Here is a 12,681-nt window from a genome sequence, read left to right as displayed (position 1 = left end):
AACTGTGATGGTTGTAGATAACTTAGGAAATAATGTGTTGCATATTGATTCGTCCAATGTTTTGGATAAAGCATGCTTATGGCCTTGTCGTCTTGGCCATGTTAACAAGAAGCGCATAGCCCAACTCCAAAAGGATGGAGCGTTGGAGTCATTTCACTTAAATTCGGATGACACTTGTGAATCTTGTTTGCTTGGAAAGATGACCAAATCACCCTTCACTGGTACTTGTGAAAGGGGTGAGGGTTTGTTGGATCTCATACACACCGATGTGTGTGGACCCTTCAGATCCGCCACAAGGGATGCTAACCGCTTCTATGTGACTTGCACTAATGATTACAACAGATATGACTATATTTACTTAATCAAGCATAAGTTAGAAACCTTTAAAAAGTTCAAAGAGTTTAAGAAAGAAGTGGAGAATCAGTTTGGCAGGAAGATAAAGATGCTCTGATGCGATCGAGGAGGAGAGTATCTTAGTATCGAGTTCCAAGACTATCTTAAGGAATGTGGAATTGTTTCATAATTGACGCCACCTAGGACACCACAACTTAATGGTCTGGCTAAGAGGCACAATCGAACCTTGATGGACATGGTTCGTTCTATGATGAGTCGAGCTTCGTTACCTATCTCATTCTGGGGGTATACCATAGAGCCTATCGCCCATATCCTCAATCTAGTCCCAATTAAAAAGGTTTCCAAAACACCTCACGAGATGTGGACAGGGAAGGTTCCCTCGTTAGCACACATCAAGGTTTGGGGTTGCGAGGCTTTTGTGAGAAAAGAAACTCACAACAAGCTCGAACCTCGTAGTGAGCGTTGTATTTTCATTGGCTACCCACAAAAATCCTTTGGATATCTCTTCTATAAACCGAATGACAATGTTGTCTTCGTTGCGAGGATAGGAGTCTTTCGAGAGAGAACTCATATGCCAAGAGGACAGTGGGAGGCAACTTAACCTTGAAGAGCTTAAATAGTTAAGCGATGAAGGAACCTCAAACACTAGCACTCAACCCGAGGAGGAAACTCCTGTTGAATCAATTGACGAGTTCGTACCTCTGAGACGTTCCAGTAGAGTCAGTGTTCCACCTATGTTATATGGCTTTAATATAACAGCTGAAGGTGATACATTTATCAGTGATAGTACACTGGTACATTTGGATGAACCTAACAACTACAAGGAAGCCATGGCAGGCCCCGAGTCTGCAAAATGGAAAGAGGCGATGGACAGCGAGATTCAGTCCATGTATGACAATCAAGTTTGGAACTTGGTTGACAATGTACCGGGTCGTAAGACATTCGAGTGCAAATGGAACTTCAAGAAGAAGACCAACATGGATGAGAAAGTACACACTTATAAGGCACGATTGGTTGCGAAGGGCTTTACTCAAACTCCTAGAGTTGACTATGACGAGACCTTCTCACTAGTAGCGAAGATTAAATCTATAAGGGTTATGCTAGCCATAGCTGCATTTCATGATTATGAAATATGGCAAATGGATATCAAAACCCCTTTCCTGAATGGGAATTTGGCTGAAGATGTTTACATGTATCAACCAGAGGGTTTTGTCAATGCAAAGTACCCTAATAGAGTGTTTAAGCTTGAGAAAACCATTTGTGGATTGAAACAAGCATCTCGTAGATGGAATCTTTGTTTCGTTGAGAAAGTCATAGATTTTGTATTTTTGATAAGCGAGGATGAGTCCTGTGTATATGTCAAAGCTAGTGGGAGTATAGTTAGCTTTCTCGTGTTGTAGGTGGATGACATACTGCTCATAGGTTAAGTCCTGGCTTGGGAAGTGTTTCGCTATGAAGGACCTCAGAGAAGCTGCTTACATTCTAGGGATAAGGATATTGAGAAACATAAGTAAAAGACTAATATGACTTAGTCAAAACACATACTTGGACAAGGTGTTGAAATGTTTCAGCATGGAGAATTCCAAGAAAGGAGACTTACCAATCCAGAGCAATACCAAACTGAGTAAGACTCAGAGTCCAAGTACAAAGGTTGAGATAGCATAAATGAGTTGAATATCTTATGCTTCTGCAGTTGGCTCGATCATGTATGCTATGACATGTACTCGCCCTTATGTGACCTTTTCTTTGAGCATGGTCTGCAAATATCAAGGGAACCCTGGTAAAACTCACTGGACTGCGGTAAAGAATATGATGGGTTTAAGACAAAAGAACATCCTATGTGCTCATGCAAACCCTAAAGCTTGGGTCTAGGTTTCTCTATTGTACATGCAATTCATCCAAGACTTAAGAACCCTAGATCTAGCATACATATTTCGAATATACTATATGAAAACAGATCTAGATGATTACCTCTTCAACAATGGCTTGGATCTTCTTGTCTTGGAGCTTAGAGTCACAAATGTCACTCCTCTAATGGCTTACAAACACCACACACGAAAGAGGATGATATTGGAGAGAGGGGAGAGGCACAATTTCGGCTATGAAATCTTCTAGGGTTTCAAGTGGCCGAAATATGATGCCCTAGGGGTTCTATTTAGACTTGTGCTGCTAGAGTTTCAGTCAAAACCCTAATGGACAGCTTAGGCCTTAAGCAATCCAAGGAAGCTTCTGGAATAGGGACCTTATGGCCGAAATTAGGATGGACACATCCCTAATTTCGTCCATGCCTGGTCCATAAGGCTTCTCAGCCCAATATTCAACTATCACACATTTGACAGTTTAAGTCCCCCTTTATTTAATTAATGTCTTTTAGCCACAAAATTAATTCTTGTCTAATATTAATCAAACTATATGATTTCTCCTTTAATATATTATTCATATAATATGTTAATAAACCAAAATAACCTCTCTCTTCATAAATCACCTTGTCAAGTTGCTCTGGTGAAGGCAACCCAAAAGGACCATGCACAACCAGGTCAAGTACATACCAAATATAGTTACGGGCTTAGACACTAATCCAACAGTCTCCCACTTGGATAAGTCTAGTAACTACAAATGTAAGTACAATCTGATTAGCAATCATAGCTCTCAAAAACGTTGTCGAACTCTGATCTTATCAGTGACCTGTCCTTTAGATAATGGATCGTATAGTCCTCCGTTCTACATATCATGCGGACAATTACATGGAACATAGTCATACTTATTGTCCAGTAGTTTGTTTCTCGATCTCTGATTCATCTGCCATAGAACTTAATTGAACACATCAATTCAGTCCTGATCGGGCCCGACACATAAGTCAAACCAAATCATCGAGAGGCCCAGATATCGCTTTTACCCTCTTAGGATAAAAGGAACAGATAAACTTGGACTTATATGCATTTACCTTATGGATTTTAGAAGTCGGGATGTGAGTCTGCGAGATAAGATGACGTGGCATGATCCCAACCTTCCCTTGCTCCCCACGGTCTCGCATCCGATGAACGACGTGTCACCCTTTGCTACGCCCCGCGTCCGAGGCCAAGTACGCCCAGCGTACTTCGGTTCTTATCCATTCTGAGTGCAGGCCACGTGCGAGACAGCCGGATGCGAGCTGCCCCCCCCCCCCCTTATCTGAACTACGTCCAGCGTAGTTGAGTTGTACGCCCAGCGTATGGTCCGAGATCAGCCCTATAAAAACCATGCGAAATGTTCCGGATTTCTCACTCATTTCTTCATTCATTCTCTCACTACTTTCTTTCTCTAGGGTTTTTAACCCCCCCTAAAGCCTAGGTGAACCCCTAGCCCCCGAAGGAAGCCCCGAGGCTCCCGGAGTCCCAAGAAAAAGGGTCTTTCAGTTTGGAAACGCTGCTCCAAGAGAATTCCGGTTTTCTATAAAACCCGCTGTAAGTGAGCTACGCCTACGCTATTTTTAATATATCTTTTATTTAATTATAGTAACGTTATTAGGAACTTATAATAATTATTTGGGCTATTATTATGGGTTATATAAGTGTCGTTATAATATCTTTTTAACCACTCGCGGTACGGGGAATCTGGTTTGGAGGGCCGCTTGGGTTGCTGGATTCAGAACTGCTATATGCCAAAATGATCCTGCCCTCCGGTGTTCCATGTCTGGCCCCTGTCTGTACATAGTGGGTGAAGATTATTGTTTAACGCTTATATAATAGTAATAATGGCTAGACTATTAATTAGTCTCGGTGAATATTAGACGAAACTCTAGTGGTAATGATACTAGGTTTTGTCAAAGGAAAATTGTTTTAAGAGTATCGAAGCGCTGTCCGAGTACCGAGTCACCACCTTATCAGGTGAGTGCATAGTTACTTTCATCTTACACATAGATATGAAGTATTTTATATAAATTACATGCTATGTGTGCATATTATATGTATACTGGCTATCTATGCTGATGAACGAGTTTATACAAGTTTTATATGATTTAAACTGTATATGTATTTATATCTACATAATATGTTGGGTAAAACATGGGTAGATGAAATATGAGTTGGATGATGAGTTGAGAGGTGATATAGACCATGAGGTAAGGGTGAGGGGTGGACGATGTGAGAAGCCTTGTTCCCAAATGATGGTCCCGTCATCTAGCAGAGTATGGATGACAACCACAGACTATTCTAGACAGTCTAGTGGAACACTAGCAGGCTCGCAACCTATAGGTGTTGTGAACGATATGTTCACCCGGTGTACTCTAAACCCTGGCGATCATGCAGACTTGGTGCCTAAACCTTGGCGATCATGCAGACTTGGTGCCAAAACCCTGGTGACTATGCAGACTTAGTGTCTGTTGTATAAACCCTGGCGACTATGCAGACTTAATGCCTAAACCCTGGAGACTATGCAGACTTTGTGCCTAAACCCCGGTGACGATGTACTTCGTGCCGATTCCTTAGGATGATCCTTAGGAATGAATGAACGAGGAATAGTTGATTCTTAGGGTAGATCCTTAAGAGTAAAGAAGATAACGGGGATGGGTAATTGGGTTAATTGTTTGATGATTAAACATAATAATTATATTATTGTGGGTTGAAAACCCTTTATACTCACCAGGTTTCCCAACCAGACCCACTCAAGCTTATTTGTATCACATGTGTCAATATGAAGCTACTTTACACTGTGAGATTTAAAAGAGATGTAGATCACTAGTGTAAATGAATGTAAGTTCTGTTTATGCTTATGTTTCTGTATTGACGATGACATCCCAATGTTTTAAAATGAATAAAATACATTTCTTCGGAAATGTTTTGATAACGTATTTATCATGTTTTTCTGGGAACAAATTCCGCAACATTTTTATTAAAAAGGGTACTCTGATTTTTATAAAGCATAAACAAAATCGGTCTTTTCTGGCCGTGAAATTGGGGATGTCACAGTGTGGGTGCTTCAAGAGTTCCTCTTTAAAGATCATAAACTTGGTAAGTATATATCACACTCAAGTTGTTTTATTTCCAAGTTACACTAAGATCATTCCTCAAACAACTTCATTTTCGTGTCCTGCTCCCTGGAACCACCTTAACTTTGAAAATCTCCTCAAGGAAGCAAGTTAGGGCCGAAAACCTTCTTCCTCTTCCTCTTCAAAACAGAAAAAGCCCTAAGGTGAGCTTCATACCCCTATTTTTCGAGTTTTCTTTCTTTTAGGGGAGGATACAAGTCTAGTCTTGTGAAAGATCTATGTATATTTGCTTGCATGTGTATGTTTTACAGGTTATGTGTGTTGAAATGTTATGATATCATGCTAAAGTTCCATAAACTCGAGATTTTGTGCAATTCTCAAGTTGTTGGAAAACAAAGTTATCGTGTGTAGCTTATATAATATGTTGTTATGTTTAAAAGGTTATCTTTGATGTGTGATAAAATCACCATAAAGTCAGAGAAAATGTTAACACAAATTTTTGTCTTGAAAACTTGAAAAATGGAAAATATGGGAAGTTACACTAAGAATGGTAACATTTTGGTGATATAAAATTGTTTTTACTAAAACTTGTAAAACTGTGCCATATATGACAATTTTAGTAAAAATGGGACTTTTATGATAATATTGGTAAAAATGGGCCTTAAATGACAACTTTAGTAAAAATGGGCCTTTTACGACAATTTGGGTAAAATTGGGCCTTATGCGACAATTTTAGTAAAAATTGGGCTCTTATTGACAATTTTATTAAAAATTGGGCCTTTATTACAATTTTAGTAAAATTGGGCCTTTATTGACAATTTTTGTAAAATTGGGTCATTTTTTACAACAGTGGTAAAAATGGGCTATGTTTGGCACTTATGGTAAAAATGGTTATTTTTGGCACTTATAATTTGTAGTTGAATTATACACTAGTAACATTATTTATAACGTTAAATAATGGAATTCAATATTCGTGTAAAATTTCGTTAAGTCTCTTGTGAGACACTCCTTCATTCATACCTACCTAGTGTACATCGTAAGTCCTGTAGTTATAACCAGAGTCTCTCCTGGAGGAAGAGCGGGATATTGTGTATAGATCTATACGGGGTTGACATCCCCTCACCTAAGCTGCTCTCTACAGCTAGACAAGCCAGTCTAGGGTGACAATTATCGTTAGAAACCGACGCCTGAAGAACGTCAAGATAGTCGCTCTCATCATATTAGTATGGTTGTAATGACTCACATAGAAAATAACAACTATCTTTTAAAATTTACGCATAACATATACTCTAGTCATTTTATAAGCTACAATACTACGTGTCGTTTATTGCGCAACGAATTGCTCCACTCGGGTCTTAAGGTTTTAAGACCACAACTTTTCGTATAACATAAAATATAGGAATTTATGGGAATCATTCTCTATATATTTCTCAAACGAGATAAACAATGAATACATATGCAATTATACATGATTTGAAACGAGACTTATAAACTATTTTTACAAGAAAATATTGGATTTTCTGGAAGCTTACAAACTATTACAAAGTTTTCTTACCCACATGCTTATGAACTCACCTACATTCTATGTTGACGCTTTTCAAAACGACTTGTATTCTCAGGAACTCAATAAGCAGGTTGGCAGGTAAGGAATTTGGATATTGTTGTATTTTTGAATTATCATACGTTATGTTATTTTGGATGTAATTCGTAAACAAATACAAATATGTAAACAATGCATGTTGATATCGTTAATGTATGATGATGATGGTTGCTATGTTCCATTTATATTTAATTGATATGATATTACAAGATGAAGTCACCCGCCTCCGGACGTTTCCGCCGTCCCGGTTCGAGGGTGTTACAGATTGGTATCAGAGCATTGTTTATAGTGAACTAGCATTTCTAACCATACAAGATATGCAACTATAAATACATTGGGACTAAAATACTCTGAACAAAATAAAATATATGCATGTGTGCGCATATTAGGAGTGGTGTCATAATAAGAAACAATTAAAAGTCTTTAGAAGAGTTGGACATCGCGGTTAAACCCAGGCAGTTATGTAATCGTATTGGGGATAAATATAGCCTGATCAACTATATTTATTCAAAATACGACCAACATGTGTTTGGGAGTGATCGGGATGGACATCGAATCTAAAACTTGCCAACCTAATACCCAAATGATTAAGGAATCAAACATAAACAAGTAAAATACTATAGGAGTATTTTTGGCAGTGTGTGAAATCTTCATTGTATTTTCTTATATCTCCTCTTGTGCTTATATTCTTGTACAGACGCTATGGTTGGTTTTCATCTCCCTGGAGATCCCTACTTCCCCAATCAGGGGAATGGGGGATGGCTCGAGGAAGAACCAGAATAGGACCCGGAAGAGTTGGAGTTTGAGGAAGAGGATATTGATAAGGACATCGAGGAGGATGCGGAGAGTGACTGAGATGAATCGGACGCAGAGTCCGAAGTCATTGGCCCACCCTACATGGCTAGGGTGCCCGCGCATCGGATGGGCCCCAATGGGCCTATGCCCCCGTGGGCCCACAACATCAGGAGGTGGAGCAGGAAGTTGGGGTTGCGTTCGTTGTTTGGCATGGAGCAGGGATTTTTCGACCTCAAACATGGACGGCCAGCACACCGAGCCCTTCCGGTGATGGTCAGGCGGACCAAGGATATTGGTGAGCAGGCCCAAGCGACCGCCAATCAGATGGATGTGATGAGAGTCGCGGTGGAACGCGCGGAGAGGCAGACCCAGGACATAGTGCAAACTACCAGGAGCGGCAGGCCGCACTCGAGGCCAGGATATGGGTCACCGAGTGCCACTTAGCCAGACTCCAGGGCGCTTCTACCTCGTCATCGATACCACTAGATACCTCCCGCCGCGAGTAGGATCCATCCTACTCACCACTACTATCGATGGGACTCTCTTTTCTTTTACTTTATGTACGTAGGACTGACCCTACGATTAAGTGATTACACTACTCGTAGAGTCGTTATGCTGGAAGATTATTATTCTCTATGTATTGTAGACCTTTCAAAGGTCGATTTTCATGTATTGTACTAAGGAAATTATCATTAATGAAACGGTTCTGTGTTTTATTTGTGATGTTGTTATCTGCTATGCTCTCTCTCTTTGTTTATATTTGATATAATACAGTTCAAATATATGTACAATCGAACCACCATAGCCGTTAGAAACAAAAGGAAATCATAAACTCATCGTCGTGCCTGTCTCATAGGAGGAAAAGTGCCACGAAGATATATTCGCAAGAAAGCTACGACAGCACCACCGCCGCCACCACCGGAGATTAACTTTGCTACTTTCCACGCGGCAGCCTCGGCTGCGGTCACAGCAGCTTTAGCACATATCAACCAGGGCACTAACAGAGGTGGCAACGGGAATGGAACTTGAAGTTCCAATCACGGTGATCTTCAAGGACAGCCTAGAACTTGCACTTATAAAGATTTCACAAATGCAAAACAGAAGCCATTTAATGGTAGTGGATGAGTGATAGCTCTCACTCGGTGGTTCGAGAAGATTGAATCGGTCTTCGAAATCTGTGGCTGCCCCGACGAGAGAAAAGTGAAATTCGCAGCCTGTACCTTTGCTGATATGGCGCTTTCGTGGTGGAACGGCCACATCAAGGCCCTTACTCTCTCGGTTGCAAATGCCATGTCGTGGGAGGATCTCAAAAAGATGATGCTGGATGAATACTGTCCCCGAGGCGAAGTACAAAAGATTAAGCAGGAATTGTGGAACCTGACCGTGTAGAACTCCGATATCGAAGCATACATCTCCAGATTCGGTGAGTTGGCACTGTTGTGCCCTGGAATGATAACTTCAGAGGGAAAAAAGGTCAAACGCTTTATTTGGGGGTTAACACCTCCAATCCAGGGGAACGTGATCGTTGCGAACCCCTCGACCTTCGATAGTGCCAAGCGTCTGGCACAAAAGTTGTACGACCATGGGGATGGAAAGAGCGTGAATGCTTCCGACGCTGAAACAAAGGAGGAAAAAAACAAGAATAACCGGGGAAACAAAAGAAACATGTGACAGAATCAAGAATCATCTAAAAAGCATCAAACTGTAGCAGTCTACGCAGCTACCACTCAGATCACACCAGCTCCAACTGCACCAGCCTCAACCACACCAACACCCGCAAGGCCATATGCGGGTTCTCTACCCAAGTGTCATAAATGCAATTTCCACCACAGTGGCGCCTGTCGAGACTTATAGTGCACCAAGTGCAATTATAAAGGACACACCGCCTGGTATTGCAGATCCCAGCCACAGCAAAACAACCCCCAACCCAACAATGTCGGGGCCAGTCGAGCATGCTACAGATGTGGGGAGACTGGCCATTTTAAGCGAAACTGCCCCAAAGCCAACAATCAAGGTGCAGGGGTATCAGGCAGGTCCTAACAATGGGACAGGGGGAGGCGGTGCAAGATCCGGTTGTAGTCACTGGTACGTTTCCCCTCAACAACACTTATGCTTGCATTTTATTTGATAGTGGGGCTGAACGGAGTTTCGTGAGTCATAAATTCAAACACCTGCTAAGTGAAAAACCCTCAAAAGCTAAGCGAAACCTTCACGGTGGAAATGGCTAATGGGAAAACTGAAACAACCAAAGACATTTTCTTAGGGTGCACGTTAACACTAAATAATTAGTCGTTTCAAATCAACTTGATGCCGGTTAATATTAGAAGTTTTGATGTGATCATCGGTATGGATTGGTTAAGCCCCCACCATGCCGATATTATGTGCCACAAGAAGGCCGTTCGCCTTCACCTACCCACCAACGAAATACAAATTATATGCGGCGATAAACCTGGCACAAACCTCTGTTTTATCTCATGAATCAAGGCACTAAAGTGTTTGCATAAAAAGAATCATGCCTTTCTAGCTCATGTAGTGGACAAACAGAAAGAGGAAAAGAACATCAAGGATATTCCGGAGGTACGCGACTTTCCAGACGTATTTCCGGAAGACCTCCCAGGAATACCCCATGAGCGTCAAGTTGAATTTCAAATCGACCTATTACCCGGAGCCACGCCGATTGCCAAGTCGTCGTATAGATTAGCCCCTGCAGAAATTCAAGAGCTATATAGCCAATTGAGCGAACTGTTAGACAAGGGATTCATAAGACGGAGCTTCTCTCCTAGGGGAGCTCCATTTTTGTTTGTCAAAAAGAAAGATGGTTCCTTTCGCATGTGTATCGATTACCGGTAACTCAACAAGCTCACCGTCAAAAATCGATACCCCCTTCCTAGGATCGATGATCTATTTGATCTGTTGCAAGGAGCTATCTACTTCTTGAAAATAGATCTAAGATCCGGATACCATGAGCTGCGAGTCCGAGAAGAAGATATCCCTAAAACTGCCTTCCGAACCCATTACGGGCACTATGAATTCCTGGTTATGCCCTTTGGTCTAACAAATGCACCTGCAACATTTATGGTCCTAATGAACCGAATATGCCGACCGTTCCTTGATAACTTTGCAATTGTATTCATCGATGATATAATCATTTATTCTCGGAGTAAGGAAGAGCACGGCCAGCATCTACGGCATGTCTTGGAAACTCTAACGGCGGAGAAGTTATACGCAAAATTCTCCAAATGCGAGTTCTAGATTCGTAAGGTAGATTTCTTGGGACACGTAGTCAGTAAAGAAGGGATACATGTGGACCCTTCCAAGATCAAAGATATTGAGGGCTGGGCAACCCCGAGGACACCAACAGAGATCAGACAATTCTTGGGCCTTGCTGGTTATTAAAGAAGGATCATTCAAAATTTCTCCAAGATCGCCAAGCCCCTCACCACTGTAACCCAGAAAGGTGTACCCTTCAACTGGGATGCAAAACAAGAAGATGCTTTTCAAACCCTGAAACAAGCCCTCTGCAATACTCCGGTGTTCTTTCTACCAGAGGGAACAGAAGATTTTTTAGTATATTGCGATGCTTCCAATCAAGGGTTAGGCTGCGTACTTATGCAGCGCGGGAAAGTGATAGCTTAAGCGTCAAGGAAACTAAAGACCCACAAAGTAAACTATACCACTCATGACCTCGAGTTGGGAGCTGTGGTATTCGCTCTAAAAATTTGGAGGCACTACCTATACGGTACGAAGTGCACCATCTTCACAGACCACAAAAGCCTCCAGCATATCCTGAATCAAAAAGAACTAAACATGAGGCAACAGCGATGGGTCGAGCTGCTAAACGACTACAAGTGCGAGATCAAGTACAATCCAGGCAAGGCGAACGTGGTGGCCTATGCCTTAAGCAGAAAAGAATACTCGGACCGCCGAGTAAGAACACTAACGTTGACCATCCATTCCCACTTGTCTTCACAAATCAAGGAGGCTCAACTGGAAGCCTTGAATCTGGAGAACGTCGCAAACGAAGCATTACGTGCGATGGACAAGAATCTCGCAATCAAAGAGGACAGAGCATACTATCTCATGGACCGGATATGGATCCTAAAATTTGGAGGGTTCATAGACGTAGTCATGAATGAAGCACACAAGACACGCTACTTCGTCTACCCGGGTTCCGATAAAATGTGCCTGGATATCAAACAACATTATTGGTGGCCGAATATGAAAGCAGAGATTGCTATCTACGTGGCCAAGTGCCTGACTTGTGCAAAGGTCAAGGTAGAATATCAGAAGCCCTCGGGATTATTACAACATCCAGTGATACCCGAGTTGAAATGGGAACGAATATCAATGGATTTTATAATTAAATTGCCTAAGTCGGCAGCCGGACTGGATGCCATTTGGGTGATTGTCGATCGGTTGACTAAATCTGCCCATTTCCTACCAATAAAGGAAACGTATAAAATGGAGAGACTAACACGGATCTACATAAAGGAGGTGGTGAGACTACATGGAGTACCGATATCTATTATCTCTGACCGAGATAGTAGATTCACCTCTCGATTTTGGCAGTCGCTCTAGAAAGCGTTGGGAACTCAGCTGGACATGAGCACTGCCTATCACCCCCAGACTGACGGCCAAAGTGAGCGAACCATTCAAACACTGTAAGATATGCTCTGAGCCTGTGTGATAGATTTGGGCAAGGCTTGGGATGCCCACTTACCACTAGTGTAATTCTCATACAACAATAGCTACCACACAAGTATTAAGGTCGCTCCCTTGGAGGCCTTATACGGACGGAAATGCAAATCACCTCTTTGTTGGGAGGAGGTAGGAGACACACAATTAGCGATAGGGCAGGTACCAAACAGCACTCTCACAGGGCCCGAGATCATCCGGGAAACAACTAAGAAAATCGTCTAGATCAAAGCACGGCTCCAGGCATCTCAAAACTGACAGAATAGCTACG

This window comes from Lactuca virosa, chromosome 4 (assembly GCF_052849685.1).
Source record: "Lactuca virosa cultivar CGN04683 chromosome 4, Lactuca_virosa_CGN04683_v6, whole genome shotgun sequence".
NCBI lineage: Eukaryota > Viridiplantae > Streptophyta > Magnoliopsida > Asterales > Asteraceae > Lactuca > Lactuca virosa.
Note: the sequence above shows the minus strand (reverse complement) of the source record.